We start from the raw sequence: 24178 nt of genomic DNA, 5'->3' as shown, positions 1-24178 counted from the left end.
ACTTGTATCCTGTTTTGCTAGTTTTACTATGTAATACTGCTATTTTTCTTCCTAAATGAGGGATAAAATTTCTTGCATAATTTAACAATCCTAAAAATGCTTGTAATTGTTTTTTTATCTTATTTGGAAAATCTAAGACCTTTTTAGCTATATGATCTTGTAATTGTATTGTACTTGACTTAATATACATTCTTAAAAATTTTATATCTTACATTTCTAATGCTATTTTATTTCTGCTAATCACAATTTCATTATTGATAAATTCTTGTAAAATTATCTCTAAGTGCTTGCTATGTTCATTTCTATTTTTACTATGTACTAAAATATCATCTACATAAACATTACAAAATTATCATATTTCTCGAAAATTTGATCTATCTTTCTTTGAAAGATCGATGGAGCATTTTTTAAGTTCAAATGGCATAACCAACCACTGAAAATGTCATTATGGACAAGTAAAAGTTGTCCACTTAATTGATTCTTCTGCTAATCTTATTTGCCAAAAATCTGATTTACAATCAAATTTACTAAAATATTTACTCTCTTGAATCTTATTTATAAGTTCATCCTTATTTGGTAACTCATAACTATATTCATATATATTATCATTTAACCTCTTGTAGTTATAAACTATTCTAACATTTTATCTCTTTAGTTCTGAATGTTTCTTACGATAAATGTTGCTGATTTATGTTTAGACTTTGAAGGTCTAATTACTTTTAAATTTAACAACTCTTTTATTTGCTGTTAAAACTCTTGTTTATCTAATAAACTACAAGGTATATTAGCTGTCTTAATGGTTAAATCTAGGTTAATTATATCTATTTTTGCTAATATTTTATTTTAACACCAATGCAATTATGGGTCTTCTCATATGATTCTAGTTTGTTCTGCTAATTGTAATCACTCTTCTAAACTCTTTGGTTTATCTGACTATAATATTTCTATACCGGTTCCTTCTTCTAAAATTAGATATTCATGTTCAAATATTTTTTCATCAAACTCTTCTATGTTATTATGCTCATCATTTTCTTTTGAGTTTTCTAAATAATAACTAGTTTGGCCATTAGACTTTTATATACTTATGCTTTTGTATGCTTCTACAGTATTACTTTGGTTAGTTATTGTAATACCTTTCTTAAAAAATGTTATGTTAGGATTCATAAATAAAAAACTTTGCAAACTTTTCAAAAAGTTTAAACCTAAACTGAATGGGTATGATCCTACTAGTGAAACAAATGTTAATGGTAAATTAAATTGTTGTTTTTCTACTTTAATAGACTCATTATTAATGCAATATGTTAAATAAACTGGTTTATCAAACTGTGTTATTTTAACTGGTTTTGCTAATTTTTATCTATATTTTTCCGGAACTAACTCGTCTCTTATCACACTCTTTGTACTTCATGTATCTATCATGGTTGATGTTTGTATTTTGTGTTTTTTTGCTAATTTTATTTCACAATTTATGATAATTAAGGAACTATTTTTTGGTTTTTCTATATTATGAACAATATTTCCTAATAGTTCAGTACTTTCTTGTGATTCTGCTGAATTACTTTTTGTCATTAACAGTGATTTGACGTATTTGCCCTTCCAGCTGTTACCATCTTTAGCTCGTTTCCCTGGGTTCCACAGTAAATTTACTAATTTGCCCTTAATATACACGTGTTGGTCATCGTGGCTTTTCCATTTGTTTCCAGAACAAAGCTTTTTCATTTGTTCCAGACGCCTGAAATTAAAACAAAAACCTGCGTTCAACCAAATCAATCCCGAAACCAAAATTCATCCGGATTGTTCCAATCTTCAACCTCAAATGGAAATCATACAGTATCGTGAATGGCTCCTTCCCTATCTCAAAAATGAAAACATCTCAGAAACTTAGCCTTACCTTTCGCAGCTGAATCCCGTTCGGATTCGAGGAAAATTTTGAAACCCAGAAAAAGCTTGGGTTTCCTGGTGAGTTCTCCCTTTTTAGGAAAGATTGATGGGTTTGGTTTCTGGGTTCTCTTTTATTTGTTGGAATTTTTTATGATTTTAATTTTTGAAATCTGGGTTTTATTTGTTGATTGGGATAAATTCTGATCGGGGAAGCCCCTCTGCGTTTCTCGCTTCTCATCTCTCAGATCACTTCTCTCTCTTCTATCCCTCCCACTGTCTCCGACTCTTGACCTTTTGCATGTGTATTTTATTGTGGAAAAGTTTGAACTTGAATGAATATTTTTAGTTATTTCTGGCAACATTGCATAATGGTTTGAATGTTTGCTTGATTTTGCACTTCCATTTTATACTTTTGTTTTTCTGGATGGTTGGTTCTGTTTTGTCATTTATTTATACATGCATACATATATCTGTGCTTTTAAAGGTATGTGCGTTTGGGCACGAACACCCTCTCTTACATATGAGTTATCCTTGAGCAGATGCATATGAATTAAATTGCAGCTGAGGCAACTATTTTGTCTCTGTCCCAAACCCCCCAACCATGCCAGACATGTAAATTCATTATTGGTAAGTTAAAGTATGTTATGCATGTTAAACACAAGTTTTGGTTTTTTTGTTCCGTAATTAGCTATGTATTTGCCTTAATCTGCATGTGTGTAGTGTAGATAATTTAACCAACATTATAGAATTCATGTTCTGTTGAAAATTTTGAATGTTCTAAGATGGAAAAGGTTACGATAAATTGGAAGGTAGAAATTCTATTATGAGTTCTCCAGTTGATTTGGGACAGGTAATATAAACTTTTATGTAAAGTTGATTTGTTTTTATTTTTTTATTTTTTTTTTGGGGATGCTTAATTTCATCCGGAAACAAATAGTGTTTATCATCACCAAGTGGCACAAAGAATATTTACTGTATTTCAAAGTGTTTTTTAACCAATCTATTGTCAAGTTTTCTAGCAGGTTTCTTATTTTATTTTCCGTTGTTTTGCAAGAAACCAGAGCCTTTCCATGCTCGAGAGTTCCACAGGTATGTCACCGCTCTTTTACATATTTCTGCTTTGATTTCCAATATGAGGTTAAAGCCTTTGATTTCCAACAAATTTCAGTTAGGTAATTTGATTTCCCTCAAAAGACATAAATTATGTGTTTTCTTTAATCATTGTGATATAATATTCAACACATTTCAATTTAATACCAACCGAATCCTAATTTGTTCAATTTCTTTTCAACCCATTTCAATTTAATACCAACCGAATCCTAATTTGTTCAATTTCTTTTCATTAGGCGAATGAGTGTGGTTGTTTGCCGTTCTCTTTGAGGTGAGATAAAGTTTATATTTGTAGATATATGTATCTTAACAACAACTATGGGGGTTGCTAATGACTTTTTTTTTCCTCTAATTTTTTTTTTCAAGTGCTTCGCAATTTAATCATTAAATTACAAGCTATGCTACAATCCCAATTAGTATTTTAAGTTGTTAACTTACTATTTAAACTTTCAATTTTCCAGCCCCATTACAAAAATTTGCTAGGCTTTTTAGTGTTCCTGGTGCTGTACATCCATTGACGACTAGGGTGGACTGTGCATCAAAGATATATATCTGTGTGTCTATTTACTTACCCTTTTCGAACTTTATACTTCTTGAGTGATATGGTAATTTAATTTCTTAAGCTTACCATTTCTCGCTGTAAAAGATAGCCTATTTGCTGAGCATTATAATGTCTACGTTTACACATTATCCAACTTGCTTCTAGGAAATTAAGATAATTAAATGCATGTATATAATTTCGTTTAAGGGGAGAAAGAATTTTGAATTTTGAATTTCGTTTAGAGGTCGCACTTGATGCGATGGCAAGTGCTTTTGTCCATGAGCGGTAGGTCTCGGGTTCGAGACTTGGGAGCAGCCTCTCCATAAATGGGGATAAGGCTAGCCAACATTTACCTCTGACAGACCATGCGTAAAGCGGGAGCCTTGTGCACTGGGTACGACCTTTTAGTCTTTATTTGAATCTTCTCAAATATATGTATAATTCAAGGAAAGAACATGTATGCTTCTTTGGTGGATTTGATTCAAATTGGTAGATTTCGGTAAGAAAGAAACTTTAATATTTTCTTTCGGTTTTAAGAATTGAAATGGACATGCAAGAGATTGAAGAATTTTTTGTTCATCGTACTGGGATGAGAGGGTATTATCAGAACAATTGTTTAGCATGACAGTATTAAATAATCAATTTGATAAATTAAAATGGTGTGATGAGAGGGTATTATCAGAACAATTGTTTAGCATGACAGTATTAAATAATCAATTTGATAAATTAAAATGGTGTGATTAAATAAGATCATCTGTTGGGTGAACCTATATATGCTTAATAAATTGTTTAATGAGTTTTCAATCTGTGTATTTGAGATTGCTTTTTTTTCTTTTCATTTTTTCTTTTTAATTTAAATTTTATTTGTGTATGGTCAAGGAAAATTATGGTACCCTAATCATTTGACTTAATTTTGTTTCCACTTCTGAAAGGTTTTCCTGTAATTTTTTGTAATAAAAGGATTGTTTTGTTGCAAAAAGCAGGGCCACTCTGTTTAGGGCTTGAAGATTTCTACATTCATCAGGTTTATCTTCGACTTCAGGTATTTTGTTCTATTGATGACTTAAAGTCAATTGCAACTACACTGTTTTGTTATGATTGGGTAAATAGGCTGATTATTTGCATATTTCATGAGAATATCAATAGGGACAATCTACCAAATTTGTGTGTGTAAATAGTATGTATATACACATCAAATATTATTTTTTGTATGTAAATAAAATTACATACAAAAAAATTTGTACGGTTAAGGACAGGAGTTTAATTTGTAAAAGATGTAAATATTAGAACAATGGCAATAGAACCGCCAAACCATGGTTGTAAATAGATTTCTACATGTAAATAGTATTGCATATTGTATGTATTTAGAACTTTCTGCATATTTTATACAGTTTTAAAACCCGCAGCATCGCGCTGGCACCGTTGCTAGTACATTCTATATCACAATTGAATTTTGGCTCAATCAAAGAAAATAAAATCTAACGAAGTCTTCTAACGTGTTTTTTTTTTCTTTCCAACGATATAATTCATTTCATATATCTTTAATTACTTCATAACTTATCACCCCAACAGCTAACCACCATCCCAACGCTTGTGTCACGCTCGCGTCGCCCAAGAACATCAACTTTTATTTCGAGCAGCAACACTCTCTCCTCTCTTTGCGAACAAATCATCATACCCTGAAACCCTGATTTTATTTCTCCCGTTGTAACCCAATCATCTTCTCCATCAAGAAAATTTCCAAACATAAACAAAAAACTCATTTCAATTCATCAGAACCTTTTGCTTATCTAATGGTGACTTCCTTTGATTATCTGAAAGTCTTCATATGTTTGATATGTGAAAAGAGGGTGACACAAAGGAAGAGAAATATAGGTGAAAGTCTTCATAATCTATAAAGTAATTCTCATAAGTTTAATAAATTATTTTAGTTGTTCAGAAAAATGTTTGTGGTAAATTAGATCTTTAGAAAATAAGAGGGTCGAGAGGCTAAATTTAGGTGTAAAGAAAAAATTTCCTCTAAAAATTAAAATACACATGAAGCTAAATGAAGATTTTTCTTCTCTCAGAGGCATTTTTGACATATACTTGGGAGCCAACATCGACGATTGGATGTGCTTCTCGAAAAGGCAGCTTCAAGTCAGCTCGAAGGCGGCTTCAAGTCACCTCGAAGGCTTGGCCTACGTACTTATTACGGGAATTGGATCCTCCGCAAAGTCTCGAGATTCTTCTGATCGACTAACACAGACCGTTGGATCAAATCTAACAGCTATAATTATTATAACTTTTAAAGAACCCCCTGTTTGTAGCTGTTGAGTCAAAATCTAATGATCTATGTTATTCAATCTAGAGAATCTCGAGGCTTTGCCTTAGAGAGGATCCAATTCCCTTATTATGTACCATATTTAGATACATCTCAAATTATCTCCAAAAGAAATGTCAAATATGCCAAATATAATTAAAAGACATTCAAGTGTTTTCCAATGGATATGTCATATATAATATGACATGTGAGTCATTTGACTCCTTACTTTCTAGCTGTCTTTTTGACAGCAAACAAAGGAGTCAATTAATTTAATTTAATTTTTTAATGCATAGATCCCATTAACATCCAATAGAATAAAAACTAAAACTAATTTTGATTATTTTTTAACAGTTAATGCAACACTAGGCCTAATAAAATAAATATCTGACACATCTATTGACAAAGAAGAGGATTTAGTACTTATATTCAATTTGCCACATCAGCCATCAAATAAAATTTTGATATATTATATTTGACATCTTTTTTGGAGATGCTCTAAATATTTCTTAAAAGATACAAATTTAGATATTTTTTTGTTCAAAAGAGATAATTGAAGCAATAATATTTCAATTTCAAGTCATATAATGTTTTGATTATGAATAAAACGTCCGTGAGTATTTATCTTTGAGCTTGTAATAATGTAGAGAAATGCTTCATTTGGCTTTCTTAGAACTTTATCCATTTTTCATCACCTTAAACTTTTATTTAGATGATAAGTCATTAATTCATGTTAGTTCAAAAAATTAATATTTTAAAGCTATTTAAGGAATCTCAAGTATCTTCTTCCGGAAGTAATCTTACTTTCATTATAGCAAGTCCACCCATCCAAATAGGCTAGCTGAAAGTCCTTAAAATAGCCTAGCCCCCCAAAAATCCACTCCACCCCACCAAATATGTTGGCCCAAAGTTCACTCTAGCTTCTAGGCCGGGCAAGAATGGACCGAGTGAGGAACTAGCCCATCTGACGTCAACCACGGGTCGAATGTTTTTTTTGCAAAATGAGGAACTAGCCCATCTGACGTCAACCACGAGTCGAGTGTTTTTTTGCAACTGGCGCATGGGAAACACGCGGGCGTGATCATGCGTTCCCAACATCTCGCAGAGGTGAGGCCCGCGCTGCAAGCGCCCTAACTAATGCCAGAATTTGGCTACATGGCTCGGCAATGGCGTTGGATTTCGAACAGCTAGTTTTCTGGATAGTTTGGATTTCCAACAGTAAAAATAAATTGAATTTGAAATCTAACGGTTAGTGATGTGTCAAAATCTGAACCGTTTGATTTCCTGATCAACGGTCCAGATTTTTAGGCCAAAAAACATTAAAAAATGTCAGAAATCTTACCGTTGGCCACGTGTCCACTTTTGGGCTGTTGGATTTCAAACTTTCTAAAATTCAACAGTCCATATTAATTGTTAAAAAATTACAGAAAAGAATGAAACGACTAAAAGAGGCCCTGTGTTTCAAACGTATAATTTTTCAAATTTCTGTTCCTAAGCTCTGAAATAGGCGCTGTGTTGAATCTGACTTAAAAGGTCATGTGTTCTAGCCTATCTGATAAACAATACCTAATGGTAATTGAAGGTGATGGAGGAAAATATAAGCATGGCAGCTCTTTGTAAGGTGATCTTTCAATGGGAATTTCGAGTCATAATTCTAGCCTATCTGAAGGTGATGGAGGAAAAATATAAGCATGACAGATCTTTTGATGAATCTTGTAAGGTAAGCAGAAAATCTTTTGTTTGTTTTGAAATTTTTTTTTCTTCAGTGTTTTAGGTTTAATTTGTATCTGTGGAATGATGTTTAACTTTATTGAACATGTTAGGATTCAGAATTATTGAGTTGTTTGAATCTGAAGAATCAGTTGACATAATTGGTTAGTATTTTTATTTGTTTTCTGTATTAGCATGGTAATGTGAGTTTCTATTAAGTTTTGTGTTCCATTCAGGTCTAAATAAAATTAAATGTCCGAGGTCAGGAAAGTTAATTGCTGACTTAAAACCTGATAATGTGTTGGTGCTTGATGATACTTGAAAAGTCGCTGATTTTGGTTTAGGTGAGTTTTGTGGTTTTATATGTTTTAGAATAATGCATGTGAGAAATCTTTTGTCTTTGTTGAAATGGAAGAAATTTCTTTTGAAGACTTTTCTACGAAAAAGTTCAGTTATGTTTTTCATTATCTTTACCAAATTGTTCACTTATGCAAAAGACTACGAAAAACATAAATGAACTTTTTCGTAGAAAAGTCTTCAATAGAAATTTCTTCCATTTCAACAAAGACAAAAGATTTCTCACATGCATTATGTTAAAACATATAAAACCACAAAACTCACCTAAACCAAAATCAGTGACTTCCCAAGTATCATCAAGCAATAAAACATTATCAGGTTTTAAGTCAGCAATTAACTTCCCTAATCTCGGACATTTAATTTTATTTAGAGTTGAATGGAACACAAAAGTTAATAGAAGCTCACATTACCCAAAAAAAAAAAGCTAATACAGAAAACAAATAAAAATACTAACCAATTATGTCAAGAGATTCTTCATATTCAAACAACTCAATAATACCGAATCCTAATACGTTCAATAAACTTAAACATCATTCCAAAACAGATACAAATTAAACCTAAAAACATTGAAAAAAATAAATTTCAAAACAAACAAAAAAAATTTCTGCATACTCGCTTACCCTGCGAAGATTCATCAGAAGAGCATTCCAAAGAGCTGACATGCTTATATGTTCCTCCATCACCTTTAGATAGGCTAGAATTATGACTTGAAATTCCCATTGAAAGATCACCTTACAAAAAAAAAAGAGGGGACAATTAGACATGTAATTGCACAACCAATGATAGATCACCTAACAAAAAAAAAGGGGGACAATTAGACATGTAATTGCACAACCAATAATAAACAATACCTAATAGTAGCTGTAGTTGAATCTGACTAAAAGAGGCCCTTTGTTCTAAGACATGACACTTTGAAAATCAAATCTTGACAGAATGAATGAAAGCCATCTCCTAGAAGAAATATGCCACGGTATATTGAAATGCATCATCTCCCCGTCTATTCAAATGCCTCGTCATCGTCATCAGGAAGAGGTTGGGCAGCTGTTGCCGCAAGCTCAGCTTCATGCCTGCAAGAAGCAATAATAACCGAGATGAGACAATTTTCAGCTTCATGCTGAATCCACGACGTTAACATCAAAGAAGAGTCAAGTTTATTAACATAGACAAAATACTTACTATTGTTAGGCAGCCATGTCAAAGTGCACTTCTGGAGGAGCAAGGGTCGGAGACTCGACGAAATGAAGATTTGCGTCACTAAAGTAACAACAGCAGCGTTAACCTCAATTACTATTATCGATACGCTATAGCAACCAAATAAAAAAGGGAATGTTTGTAATTACCCTGCAAGCTTCCTTGCCAAGTAGAGGAGGGTTTCTAAGTTGTAGTTGCACATTGCCCATGAATGCTGCATATTTCAACGGAAAATTTTAGATGAGACCATCAACTAAGCAGCACAGTGAAAGGGCAGATAACTCAGATAGGTAATCACATATATAAGAAGTTATAAGATACTGTAAAATGCTTTGGGAGACATTAAATATACACAAAATCAGTGAGGTATCAAATGATTTTTAATGTGGATATGAAATATGAAGAACAAAAGCAACAGGAAAATATTCACTTACTAGCGACCATCTCGAAGACCGCCAAACTTCTCTTGCCCAGCAGTGTCCCAGAAGTAAATGCGGATCCTTCCACAATTTGTGAAGAAGTCCAGTGGATGAACCTCCACACCAATGGTGGCTGTTTGCATAGAAAAGTAACAGAAAATGAATGTTAAGTATAAGCAAACATATCAAGGTCAAACTAATTATAACAACAAACTAACAACACGGCGCAATGGACGGAAATGTCAGAAATGTCTCTTATGCTCGTATTTCTTCTCGAATTCACCAGTGAGATGCCTCTTCACGAAAGTGGTTTTTCCTGCACAACTCATCACCATTCAGTTCAAATCCAAAATCACCACACAACACTATAACTTGGAGAACAGTTAAAATTGTTTCTTCTCTCCAAGGCATTGTCTCCCCAAATTAATCGGTGTTTAGCTTCGAATTTCTCTGCTCTTATCACTAGTTTTATCAAAAGAAAAATTCCAGGAATATAATCACATTTACAAACAAATAGATGTAAAATCATTTCCCTCTGCATAATTAAACATACCATGCTCAATCCAGTCATAACAATTATAACCTTTTTGTCTTCCAATCGTCCGATTCGAAACCTTTTTGTCTTACAGAGTGAGAAAAAAATTCTTGGGATTTTTAATGTGTCATTTGAGTAGCTAAAAGAGGACTACAACAGTCAAATATAGTGAAAGAATAATTAAGGGCAAGCTGATTGTATGATTAAAGAAATCTCAAACCTTCCATAAAAAAATCAAAGCGAAAACCAGAGAAGCGTGAGGATAGGAAGATATTGCTACCTCACTGGACGTTGGGGGTAGCCCAAGTTGACTGAAATCGACGAAACCTTGCTCGACCTCTCTCTCTCTGTCCACATGAGAAAATAACATCACCCAAAAGGTCAGAGATTTGCAAAACCAAAAGGAAATTAAGAGAGAGAAACAGGAGAGAGAGAGATCGGAGTACCGTTAATCCCTGAAGATCTCTTCCGCCCGGCGACTCGAGCCCATCTCTCTGCTCTTCTCCTTCATCTCACCGAAGCTCGAGTTACAGAAATAAAGCCGAGTTTGTGTAGTTTTGGTTTTAGGAAGCAAAAGCCGATGCTATTCCATAGATGGTGTTGTGGCTGCTAGGGTTTGAGAAAGGGGAAATGAAGCCAGAAAGTTGGCTGAAGGCTCACTCTAACCCATCCCCTCACCAAATCCCACCACACACAGCCGTCGATCCCACGAATGCAACCCAATGTAATGGTCAGCCCAACACGTGTATAGCAGGCACCCAAATCTCACGCACAAAATTACCCTCCTATCTTTTCATAATTACCCTCCAACCCAGCCCCAAATTAGATGGCTTTCTTGTAAATAAGGTGAAATCAAAGGGCATTTTCTTGACTGTAAATCCAGGTACAATGAACAGTAAATAACAGTGTCAATTGCAATGCTTCCTTTAGACTAAAGTAATTCTTTTATATTTTGGACTAATTTAATGTCTTCACTATTAAAATACTTGTATCCTGTTTTACTAGTTTTACTATGTAATACTGCTATTTTTCTTCCTAAATGAGGGATAAAATTTCTTGCATAATTTAACAATCCTAAAAATGTTTGCAATTGTTTTTTTATCTTATTTGGAAAATCTAAGACTTTTTTAACTATATGATCTTGTAATTGTATTGTACTTGACTTAATATACATTCTTAAAAATTTTATATCTTGCATTTCTAATGCTATTTTATTTCTGCTAATCACAATTTCATTATTGACAAATTCTTGTAAAATTATCTCTAAGTGCTTGCTATGTTCATTTCTATTTTTACTATGTGCTAAAATATCATATACATAAACATTACAAAAATTATCATATTTCTTGAAAATTTGATCTATCTTTCTTTGAAAGATCGATGGAGCATTTTTTAAGTTCAAATGGCATAACAAACCACTGAAAATGTCATTATGGACAAGTAAAAGTTGTCCACTTAATTGATTCTTCTGCTAATCTTATTTGCCAAAAATTTACAATCAAATTTACTAAAATATTTACTCTCTTGAATCTTATTTATAAGTTCATCCTTATTTGGTAACTCATAACTATATTCATATATATTATCATTTAACCTCTTGTAGTTATAAACTATTCTAACATTTTATCTCTTTAGTTCTGAATGTTTCTTACGATAAATGTTGCTGATTTATGTTTAGACTTTGAATGTCTAATTACTTTTAAATTTAACAACTCTTTTATTTGCTGTTAAAACTCTTGTTTATCTAATAAACTACAAGGTATATTAGCTGTCTTAATGGTTAAATCTAGGTTAATTATATCTATTTTTGCTAATATTTTATTTTAACACCAATGCAATTGTGGATCTTCTCCTATGATTCTAGTTTGTTCTGCTAATTGTAATCACTCTTCTAAACTCTTTGGTCTATCTGACTATAATATTTCTATACTGGTTCCTTCTTCTAAAATTGGATATTCATGTTCAAATATTTTTTCATCAAACTCTTCTATGTTATTATGCTCATCATTTTCTTTTGAGTTTTCTAAATAATAACTAGTTTGGCCATTAGACTTTTCTATACTTATGCTTTTGTATGCTTCAATATTAATTTGGTCAGTTATTATAATACCTTTCTTAAAAAATGTTATGTTAGGATTCATAAATAAAAAACTTTGCAAACTTTTCAAAAAGTTTAAACCTAAACTGAATGGGTATGATCCTACTAGTGAAACAAATGTTAATGGTAAATTAAATTGTTGTTTTTCTACTTTAATAGACTCATTATTAATGCAATATGTTAAATAAACTGGTTTATCAAACTGTGTTATTTTAACTGGTTTTGCTAATTTTTGTCTATATTTTTCCGGAACTAACTCGTCTCTTATCACACTCTTTGTACTTCATGTATCTATCATGGTTGTTTGTATTTTGTGTTTTTTTTGCTAATTTTATTTCACAATTTATGGTAATTAAGGAACTATTTTTTGGTTTTTCTATATTATGAACAATATTTCCTAATAGTTCAGTACTTTCTTGTGATTCTGCTGAATTAATTTCTAATAACCTATTACTATAACATTTTTCACACAATATTGAATATATATTATAGTATTTATTTGCAACTAATTTACTACACTTGTGACATTTTTCTGGCCAACCTAAATTAATGTATTTGTACTCTTCTTCATGTTGTTCTTATATGAATGCACAAATATACCCTTCTAAATCATTATTTGAACTACTTGAATTTTTCGAGTCTGAATCTATCGTATTTATACTTTCTATACTATAAATACTCTCGTTGTGACAACCCGTCCTTGATTTTAAGAGTTTTTAAAGTTTTAATAAAGAATTTTACAAAAATGCCCTTTGAGGCACGTGCATTATTCGAGGTTAATCGTTGTGTCATGCTATCTAAGATTTGTTTTCTTGACATATCCTCGTAGTACTCGTCGCTACGGAAGCGTGGGCACAGACGGTTCGTGATTTGGAGTTATAACGAAAAAGATTTTAAAGTTTGAAGTTTGGGCATTTTATGAATTTTATTATTAAAATTTGGTGTGCCAAGGAAATCTGAAATGGATGGCTCGGATGTAAGCGAAGGAAAAAAAAATATGAAGGAAGGTTTTGTGTGTGTGTGTGTGACTGGAGAATAAGAAGAAGAAGAGATTGGGCAAAGCTACCCAACCAGAGGAAGAAAGCAGGAGCTCCGGGAGAGAAAGGAGAGAGAGCTAGCCAATCAGGAGAAGAGAGAAGGAGAGGATAGCCAACCAGAAAAGGGGAAGGAGGGAAAGGAGGGAGAAGGAAAATGAGGGGAACAGCCGGGTCTTCTTATTGACCCGCGCGACCCGGTTGAGCTCCAAGGCCGAATTCACCTATTTCCCAGCCACTTTTCGATGAATTGTCTCGAACCACGACCTAGAAAAAACTTCCTAGCCTTCCCTCTTCCATTCCCATTCAAAATTAGAAGGAATTTGGTAGTAATTTATTCAAAAACCGAAAGTGGGTGCCGTGAAGAACATTACTCGAAATCCACCACTTGTGAAACGTTTTCCTTCAATTACCACTACCATTAGACTTTCCTAGAACCCAGGAACAAAGCCCAAGTAGTGGTGGAGGCGTTGGAACAAGTTTGGAGGTCGAATCGAAGCACACCAAATTCTAGGGTCCGCACGGATTTTGGTGAAATTGAAGTGCTTCCAAGCCAAATTGACCTTGGTCACAAGTATGAAAGTTGTTCTAATCATTGAGATCTTCAAATATACAAATTTTGGTAATTTTTAGAAATAGTTGAATTTTCCGGCGAGCCGGGATGGCCGACCGCCACCCGCGGCGGCCCGTGCGGTGGTGCGTGGCCAGTGGCCCGCCAATGTCATTCTTAGCATGTGTTTAATGTTCTAGGTTCAGTTTTGATAATTGATTGACGTAAATTGGGTAATTGAACCTAAGTTCGTTACGATTCGTGGTTAGGTGAAAATGTGAATTAACGATCCGACCGTTGGATTGTCACCAAACTTTGATACGTTGTAATACGTAATATTTGAGGATTATAGGAACTTACTGATTGGGAATCCGATTTACGGATCTTCCGGAATTGGAGTTGTAAGTTCATGAAATAGAATGTTAACCGTCACTTGGTTTTGACAATTGACGAAGATCCGACCGTTGGATGGTAAGGAAATTTTAGGATGTTCTAGAGATATATTATGGACATCTGAAAGTTATGGATTGGAAATCTGAGTTGCAGATCTTCCGGATCGAACTACGTAGTGACGTGTTTTATATAAATTATATATTCTATCGATATGATTTTTGAGGTTTGATTTGATGATTGTTCTAGGCGCCGATCATCATGACGCCTTGATGTGTTGTGCTAGGGAGTTGTAGGGTGAACTCCAGGTAAGTGGGCAGTTATTTTCTGTATATACCTATATACTATTGATTTTTCCCAGAAATTTAATTTAAATGAAAGTATGTTTTAAAATGTCATGCATACATAATATATGAAATATATGAATTAATATTTGATGCATATATGTTAAATGGTGTTGTGGACGCACAAGTGAGTATCAGGTGAGTTTTATTTTGTTCATGTGATTATTGATGATGTGAATTGTGTTGAGAGCTCATAACCTGCACTCCTGGTGTTAGTGCTTATATTATTCACCCCGCACCACACGCTCACCTTGGATCCAAGTAGGTGCATGTCGTACAGATCACTAGAGGTGGTTTCGACATGTCGTACAGAGCATTAGAGGTGGTTCCGACTTGTAGGTGACTTTAGATTGTTATACAGCTGTTGATGAGAGAAGCACTAGAGCGTATTCTTACACCATTCTTGTCGTACAGACTACTTCAGGTAGTTCCGGTTTATGTGCAGAGTAGTTCCGTACAGGTCACAGTGGTGACTTCGGTTGGATTGGATATTGAGCTATAGAATTAACCGTACAGGACAGCTGCATGGTCTTCAGTTGATTCATTATTTCACCTGTTATATTGATACATCCTTATTATGTTTTAAAGCATAGCATGGCATATTTCTTGAAAGGTGTTAAAGACTGGTGATTTGAGTTTGTTATATATGGTTATGTATATACTATTTTCTGGGAAAGTATACGGGTTTTACAGCGAGGGGTTAGTGTTTTGATAATGAGATGATTTTCGAAAAACTTTGTTTTACTGACCCACTCAACTTTGTTTTACGCCCCTCCATGTTCAAGATAGCAGAGTTTTGGTGGCCACGAGGAATCCAACGGTGTTCTGACAGAATTCACAAAAGTAAGACTTACCTCGGGTGTTACATCTTAGTAATTGTATCTTTAAAGCTTCCGAACTGTGTAAATGGTTACGTCATTCTCACGTGACGGCCAGCATGCCCTCATTCGGGACGGGGTGTCACTCGTTATCACTTAAATCATCTAAACTATATATTGACTAAATATATTCTTCTTCTTCTAATTTAAACAACTCAATTAAATATACTTTATCTCTCGGCTGTTTTCCTAATTTTGGGCATTTAGGTCTAATATATCCAATTTCTCCACATAGATAACATTCACAATTACTTTTATCTTTTGGTGCTTTAAATTTTTTAATCCAAGATCTGTCACTTCTTTTCCTAAATTGTTTTGGAATATGTTTTCTCTTCCTATATATTCTTGAAAGTCTTATGCTAAAATTCTTATGATGATTGTATGGTTTATATGACTTATATTTCGTTCAGTATATTTTCTTATGTTTATTTTTCTTATGACAACCATACTGTTGTGGTAAGTTTATATTTTTATAGCTCATATAAAATTGTTTCCTAATTTGTCTCTTAGCTTTTAATTGACTACATTCTTGTCTAAATATATCATATACATTTTGATTTCTAGGTCATATTGCAATATCATTTTTCCTTGGATGCTTTTTCCATTCATTCCAGGTGACAGCCCGTCCTGAAAAATAAGCTATTTTTGTCTTCGATTGCGTGGAATGTTGATTATACCATTGGACGTTGAGTATATTATATGGTGGTGTGGTTTAAACTTAGGTTTTGGACCAATCTAATTTATTCCTAAGTTTTTGGAATGTAAAGTTAATGGTTTTTGTTGTTGTTTGGTAGCTGGACCACACACACCCTCACACATACTCTCCCGTTGACTTTCTCTCTTCTCCCTCTCGAATTTTTCCATTCGTTCGTACAATTGTACGGACAAGCCTTCAGCTCTCATCATATTTCACGGATCGAGGTTGTGGATGTTATTTTCGTGCTTCTTTCAAGCTCAGGAGTCGAGTTGTAGTTTTGGTTGGACATGAGGCCCTCGAAAACCCGAGAACCAAAAACCCCCGACGAGGTGCACAATGATTCCGTCGTGATCACGGAGGTTTCATCGAGTTTTAAGGTTCTAGTGAGACTTAGAACTGCTTCACGAAGCTTAGGGAAGGATTTTGAAAGGTTTTGGACGTCGGAAAATCCAAGTTCATCAAGTTGCAGAGGTGGCCGAATTATCGTAATTTTTCCAGCGAGATCCCTTAAGTTTTAGGACCTAAAAGTGGTAAGGTTTTGTTCCTCTCATCCTAAGCTTCATTTTGGTTTAAATTTCGTGAAGTTTGGTGTTGAAATGAGTGAGATATGACGATTAGAAGTTTTTCCAGAAACTGGCAGTTGTAGAGGTCACCGGCATCGGACTTCGGCGAGCTGAGATTGAAGGAATAGAATATTCCCTCAAAGTTGACGGAATATGCTAACGGCGTCAGGTATATTTAACGGCATATGTTTTTATTTAACGGAATATTCCCTAAAGCCATTAGGGATTCCATTTGGTGTGCCAGACACGTGCCTGCGTGTCTTGCCGTGCCTTAGCCAGCGCGTGAGTGGTTGGAAATTTTTTCTAAAAATATAGGGATGTTCTTGAGGTTGAGTAGGTCTTGGTGGTATATTCAAATACCCCAATTGAGCAATGTATGAGAAGTTATTACCTAGTTTTGGTTATGTTCTTTAAAATAACGTTTAAATAGTTGTTTCGCATATAGGTGAGACCTACCTTGAGGACAAGCGCAATCAAGCAAGGCTCGGGGGTTACAACCCTTCCACATATCAGTGAGTGAGCTTTTGGTTTTCAGTATATATATATATATATATATATATATATACACTTGGTATTTTTCCCATAAAACTTAATTAAATGGTTTGATACTTTGAAATGTCATGTCAAATACTCTCTATGTTTAGTTGTGCATTATCATGGTTACGTATATATTATGGCTCGACGCTGTGGACGCTCAGGTAAACTTCAGGTGAGTATATTGATGATAGTGATGGTGGTGAGTAATTGTGTTGAGATGCATTTAGAGATTGTTATCCTGCACTTCGGTGTTAGTGCTCCACCCGATGACAGGGTCTAGCCTTCACGTGATGGTTCACCTCTCGCACCACACGCTCACCTTGGATCCAAGGTAAGTGCTAGCCTATCGTACAGACCACTTTAGGTGGTTTTGACTTATAAGTGACTTGCGATACTTGGCACAACCTTCATGTGACAATAGCACTTGAGCGTATTTATTTACACTCAGCCTGTCATGCAGACCACTTTAGGTAGTTCCGACTTATGTGCAGATAACTAGTTAATGAGTTACAAACCCAATCGTACAGGTCACGTTAGGTGACTTCGGCTGGCATACCATTTCCTATTGGTTTATTTCACTTGGCATACTTATTTCTTGTTGAGATTTGACATGGTATCTTATAGAATTGTCATTTCGAATTTGGTTCTGAGATATAATCATATATGCTATTTTTTGGGAATTATACAGGTTTTACAGCGAAGGATTACTACTTTTGATAGTAAAATGATTTTAAAAAGCTTTGTTTTTGCCCACTCACACTTTCTATTTTGAGCCCTTCAGGTTTTAGGTAGGAGTGCTCGTTGATGGCTCATGAGGATTTGACGGTGGTTATGACAAATCAATCATAATTGTAGGGCCATCTTTAGTATTGTATAATTAATATTTGTCCTGCTGAATTGCACCTAGGATACCTACGCTCTGGTTATGTTTAGTCACACTTAATTTTGTTACTTTTTATTTGACCATTGATCATGTATTAGTCATTTGTCGATGGTATCTTTCCTGGTGAAAGATCCCTAGAATATACACTTGCAGAATCTGATATTTCAGAAGAAGATGTTAATCCTAACCAGTGCCATTGTTTGTGCATTGTTCATGAGGTCTGCGATGGTTAAGTACAATAAATATTATGATTAGTTTGTGATTTTATGTAAAGAATTTTGGTTTAAAATGTGTCTTAATCTGTTATTGTCTTAATCTATTATTATTTTAATTTGTTGTCTTAATATGATAATTTGTATTGCAAGGACTCTTGGTGATTATATTGCTAGTGGTCATTTGATCAACTTGTGTGTTCCAAAACGTTTACAATTTCTAAAACAAATTATTGAAGGCTTTAGCTTATTTGCCTTTAAATCATCATGGACGATATCATTTGAATTCAAATAAGCTAAAGCCTTCAGTAATTTGGAGCACAGAAGTTGTTCAAATGACCACTACCAATATAATCACCAAGAGTCCTTGCAATACAAATTATCATATTAAGACAACATATTAAAACAATAATAGATTAAGACAATAACAGATTAAGACACATTTTAAACCAAAATTCTTTACATAAAATCACAAACTAATCATAATATTTATTGTACTTAACCATCGCAGACCTCCTGAACAATGCACAAACAATGGCACTGGTCAGGATTAACATCTTCTTCTGAAATATCAGATTCTGCAAATGTAGATTCGAGGGATACCATCGACAAATGACTAATACATGATCAATGGTCAATTAAAAAGTAACAACATAAAAATCATTAAAAAAAATACAATATACAGAGAGCTTACAGTCTTGTATCTAACAATATTATCATGGTTTAGTTTAGACATATAATCGACCTCCCACAAAATAACCAAGAAACCAAAAAACATAAAAATATAAACCATAACAAATACAAATAGAAAGTTACTAGCAAATTTTACCCGCACGTTGTTGCGGGAGCGAAAATATAACTATAGATTATGTTTTTAACATGTAAATATGCAAAATGTTATAAATACTAAACAGAAAATGGAATAAATATTTTTACAAAGCTGTTGAAGTTTATATAATTTACAAAAAAAGGCATTATCAAATGCCTTATCATTATTATACAAAAATGGTTAACCTAGTATTCCGCCTTGATAATTCATGTTTGGATCAACTATTTACACACACAAAAATGTGATCCAATACTTATTTGTTTTGGATAACACATGCCAAATTTATCACCGGTAATAAATTTTTTATACTATATAGATTCATAGCATGAAACAACCAATAATAAAGAATAGTTACCTAGTCTTTTTTGTACGGAGCAAGGTCTCTTGTTACCAAGGGGAAACAAAGCTTACAACTTAAACAGAAAAGAACAATCTATTGCTGCAAGCAACATAACGTCCACTTTGCAGGTTTTGTGGAACCACTGTGCAGATTTTGAGGAACCACTTTACAGGTTTTGTGGAACCACTTTAAAAATTCAAATCTTTAAGCACCTGAACAATATTATTACCAAGACCTTATGCATAATAGGAACAACACTATAATCATCTGTCTACCAGAAATTAACTCTTCTACAGCAACAAGTTTAACATTATGTTGTGAAAAACAATCGTCTTTAATTGAAACCATGTCGGAGACCAAAAGTTAAAATTAGTAGAGTCCTTTGTTTGGTGTCACTCAAAAAGTGAATAATCATGCAAAAACTATTAAAGGTCTATGGGCTGCTTACTGTGGTGTGGCCGCTGTCCGAAGCAGCAAGAACCATTCTGACTTAGTACTCCACATGTTTTCTGGCTTAAGATTGCAAAGAACACACGCTCCGGTTCTGCCACGGAACAATTAATATGAATAAACGTTGACAAAAATTTATAGTAACTTAATACCCCCACAAAAGTAATGAGAAAGTATGAAATTGTGAGTCACAGTAAGATTAAGAGCAAGACCAAGGTGAAATATTATATTGTAAGATTGTGAGCAAGAGTGAAAATAAGAGAGAGAAACACACAGAAATTCTACAAAGAAAACAAAAAAAAAACAACGAAATTACACTGAGTGAGAAAAAGATTATATTGTGAGAATGGGAGTGTAAAATAAGGAAAAAATATTTAAAATAAAATTGTTGCACTCTCACCGTTTAAAATTTGGCAGGAATGGACAATTTAACAACAGGATTCTTTGGCTGTTTTCCTATGTACCAATCCTTAACTGCAAGCCATGAAAACCAATGTTATCAAACAAAGTATAAAATTGTTTAGTAAAACAGAAAGTAAATGTAAATTGATAGAAACAAAGGGAAAACCTACAATGCAGAAATTTTATTCATGAAAATTATCTCATTTTTTAACCACTATATAGCGGAACACAAAATCTATAACCAGCACATATTTCAACTTTATAATACAATTAAAAATAACAAAAGAGTGAACTAAACTGCCAACACAGATCATTTATAAAAATTTAAACCAAAGATGTCCAAAATTGTTTTAATTTCACGAATACAATTACAAAAACGCAAAGATGTTTATAGATAGCTTGAATTACAAAAATAAGTTAATTGATAATAGTTCTCAAAAAATATACATTTCAGAGAAAGAAGAGCCAATTCTATATTATAGGTTTTCTCTATCTGTGTCCATTTACATTAGCATTTTATTTTACGACAGAAGTTTAGATTTGAATTTATGTGGTGGCAGTTGAGTGCAACATTTCATTATTTTGAATCATATTATATAGTTGTCCTGTATTCAGGTTATCCTTAATCCAACAGAACACCATGTTAGACTTGCAATCTCTGTCAAATAACAAACTTTAGAGCAAAAAGAGTCTTCTCCAATTGGGATTAAAAACATCCACCAAATGATTTCAGATCAGTCTCCAAAAATGATTTCAGATCAGTCTCCAAGCTTGCAAAACATGTTTTTATGCAAACAGAACAACAAAAAGTACGAAAAACTTAAAACCAACCAAGTGGTTTTCTTAAAGGAAGAAATTTGAGCTAACACAAACAGAATGTATCAAATTAACAATATGCAATCAATGAACTATTTCATAACAAAAACAGCTAAAGGCTTAGGAACGGGTAAATTGGGTGATATATACAACTGATTCAAAACAGAAAAAGAAAAAAAAAAGAAGTTAATTTAACTATAATTAAGTAATCTGGTTTAAGATATATACCTTTTTTTTTAGAAGAGTTTTAAGATATATACCTCATCCCCAACATTCATACCAAAATCGATAATGCACGGTATCTTATTCTCAATCAAATACGATCCACCTACACGTTTCAAAACTCCTACGGTGTCAGTAATGATTTACCTTTTGTTATGGCAAAAGGCTTTTTGCATACTCTAACATTTTAGTCAACCAATTTACATGATAGGAACCGTAAATTGGCAACACAACAAAAGAGGATCAACAAAAATCTCGACAATTACCTAAAACTACCATTCCACTTCTTTTCAATTTTGACCAAATGCTCATATACATGATCAAACCTAAAAAATAAATTAAAAAAAAACGTTGGAGAATCATAAACTAAGAGGAATGACTTACATGCTTCTATCTTGGCAGTTTAGTTTCAGGAAGCAAACAACTGCACAATGGGACCGTCTATGTCTTCAGTTGAATGTGAGTTGAAAAGACCATTTGCAATAGCTTAAACCAACTCGGTCCCTTTCGTTATACATTCTTCACTAATTCCTCCCTAAATACCATGAAAAAAAGAAATCAGAATTTCACCCACTGAACAAAAACCCATCAGCATAGTGTGATAAATTCACTATTTCACTTATGACTGGCACTTTACTGATGGGATTAATCCAAATAAAATCCCAATTTCCAAAAGTAAATTTTCAATTAATTTCTCAAAAGCAATAATTTCAAAAAGCCCAGAACTAAACAAAAATATTAACAAAAAATAGAGATATATTGAATAAGTAAAGAAAAATAACTTAGAGAAGGGGATGGAGGGGAAGCTGTGATGAGGGTCGAAGGCCATGAGATTACACAGATCGACTTGAATATGCTGCTGCCGGGTCTCCATTGCCGCTTTCCTGCAGTTGCTTTTCATCCTCTCCATTCGACAGTCCAGATCTTCAACCCAAAAACATACAGAAACGATTAGCTTCGCGGTCGGATTATCAAATCATGCGGTGATAGGACCGACATGCACGCAAATAAAAAACTCATCAATTTGTTTTTTTCTGAATCCATAATTCAGATTCGAGTTCGAATTCAACGGAAAAAAAAAAAACATAAATCCATCAAAAATTTTGCCCAGATGAAAAAAGAAATAAAGGATGAATTAGAAGCTTTTAGCAGAGAGCTTACCTCAACAGGCCTCTCTCTCCCTCTCCCCTGTAAATTCACCGAACCTCGAAAAAGCCATCTGTAAATTCAAAACAACCCGCAAAATCACAAATACAAAATTCAAACAAAAAATCCATGTGAACATTGAAAACCACAAAAACAAAATTCGAAACAGCCACACGAAAAAGTCACGAAACTTACCAGAAGCCGCTAGATTTCGTGGGTGAAAACCCGATCCTGATCGAATCGAAAAACTGATGAAATAGCCGATCAAATCTGTACCCACCGAGAGGTTTTAAAAGTACAAAAATTTGAACAAATAAAAGAGAACTCAAAAACCAAACCCAAAACAAATATGCTGGAGAACTCACCAGGAAACCCAAGGTTTCTGCAGGATTGACGATTTCCTGAAAACCAAGCTTTTTTAGGTTTAAACTTTCTTCCCGAAGGCAACAGATGTAACATTCTTGGAAAAAAAATTCGCTCACGAATTGAAAAAAAAAAAGTGAGAGAGAGAGAGAGAGAGAGAGACGAACCTTCATACAGAGGCTAGCGATCCGGAGCTCGAGAGAGATCGAGAAATCTGTGGAAGCAAATGGAAGAGCCCTGATTTTCCATCTTTCTTCAGTTCTAGGATGAGAGAAACGGAAAGAGAAGGATGAGAGAGAGACGGAAAGAGAATAAAAGAAGAGGAAAGTGAAAAGTGGAAGATCCTGGAAGCACACAACACGAAGAAATCGAGAGATTTCTATTGCACAGCAGGGGCACAAACGTCATTTTACTGTATAATAAACACAAAAAGACAAACTTACAGAACAACTGAAGGGCAAAAACGGAAGAACACTGCCCTAGAACAGTAATCAGATGTTTGGGTTTTAGTATATATAGAATATATAAAAAAACTAAATGAAACCTTCGAACTCTTTCATAATCAAAGGAGACATATCGACCGGTTGGTATTTTTTTTACTGCATAATCAGAACCATCAACCTTGTGCCGACATAGAGCTACAGTTGCAAATGCACCAAAACCTGTATAAGCAAACAATGTTCAACAATACAAAAACCATAGAAACAGATTAAACACATACAGAAACTTACATACCTAGCAACCGAGTCTCTTCAAATGTATTAATATTATAATATTTAATTTTTGTATGAATGAAAAATAAGAGTCATGTGTCATAATTGAATTCAAATTCATGAATTGTATCTGTTCATTGGAACTTTAGGCAATAGTCATAATGTTTCAAAAAGGGTGGCTTGAGTTCTATATAAACTCAAGCATCCCACTTGTCTAACATAATTAAAAGAGAAGAATTTTCTCCAATGTTTTTGTAAAAATCCGAGTTGTGTCTTGAGAGTACCGAATATATGAAATTCGCCAGAGTCCAAAGATTGAAGTGTTTTGACTTCGGATTATAGATTGTTGAATCCTAGAAGACGAACGCCTACCAAACTACAAACACAAGAGTAGACACGAAATTCTATCTTTAGGACATTGCATTTATGCAAGCCTCGATCTCCAAGTTTGTCAGTTTTTCTTTCTTTCTCTCTGGTTGTTTATATTAATCTCATACATAAATTGATGTTGTGAATTTTTTTATGATTATTATTAATGGAATTCTTGTGTTATTTTCATATTTTCTAATATTGCTTCAACAATCATTGCACCCGTATGATCATCAACATCCTCTGCGATGCAAGGAAGCTCCAAGGCACGGCCTTTAATACCACCCCCAAAATCC

At 33.7% G+C, this 24178-nt stretch overlaps 3 long non-coding RNA genes across 11 annotated transcripts; 1 reads left to right on the top strand and 2 right to left on the bottom strand.

Moving 5' to 3' along the window:
- Positions 1 to 1712: 1712 nt before the first annotated feature.
- LOC103431025 (uncharacterized) lies at positions 1713 to 4895 on the top strand. 5 transcript variants are annotated; one of them, XR_528822.4, is made up of 4 exons: positions 1713 to 1959; positions 2421 to 2508; positions 2936 to 2970; positions 3228 to 4895. It is a non-coding gene; the product is annotated as an uncharacterized lncRNA (long non-coding RNA). The 5 variants fall into 5 exon arrangements; XR_011582871.1 differs by having other exon boundaries at positions 2936 to 3262; positions 3453 to 4895; XR_011582869.1 differs by having other exon boundaries at positions 2936 to 3926; positions 4516 to 4895.
- A 2266-nt stretch (positions 4896 to 7161) lies between these two features.
- Positions 7162 to 10862, bottom strand: LOC139197570 (uncharacterized). Its single transcript, XR_011583057.1, has 8 exons — positions 10493 to 10862; positions 10327 to 10393; positions 9730 to 9827; positions 9527 to 9644; positions 9242 to 9306; positions 9078 to 9155; positions 8753 to 8968; positions 7162 to 7400 (listed from the first exon to the last, which is right to left on the bottom strand). It is a non-coding gene; the product is annotated as an uncharacterized lncRNA (long non-coding RNA).
- A 36-nt stretch (positions 10863 to 10898) lies between these two features.
- LOC103408786 (uncharacterized) lies at positions 10899 to 23156 on the bottom strand. 5 transcript variants are annotated; one of them, XR_003774949.2, is made up of 10 exons: positions 22968 to 23156; positions 22803 to 22838; positions 22633 to 22707; positions 22453 to 22510; positions 22074 to 22215; positions 21676 to 21826; positions 21298 to 21397; positions 20252 to 20325; positions 19850 to 19945; positions 10899 to 10917 (listed from the first exon to the last, which is right to left on the bottom strand). It is a non-coding gene; the product is annotated as an uncharacterized lncRNA (long non-coding RNA). The 5 variants fall into 5 exon arrangements; XR_011583055.1 differs by lacking the exon at positions 10899 to 10917 and adding an exon at positions 19121 to 19613; XR_011583056.1 differs by lacking the exon at positions 10899 to 10917 and adding an exon at positions 19121 to 19613 and having other exon boundaries at positions 22129 to 22215.
- Between the last annotated feature and the right edge of the window lie 1022 nt (positions 23157 to 24178).

Source organism: Malus domestica, chromosome 07, assembly GCF_042453785.1.
Source record: "Malus domestica chromosome 07, GDT2T_hap1".
Taxonomy (NCBI): Eukaryota; Viridiplantae; Streptophyta; class Magnoliopsida; order Rosales; family Rosaceae; genus Malus; species Malus domestica.
The sequence above is the reverse complement of the archived record's forward strand: the minus strand, read 5'-3'. Positions and strand labels throughout refer to the sequence as shown.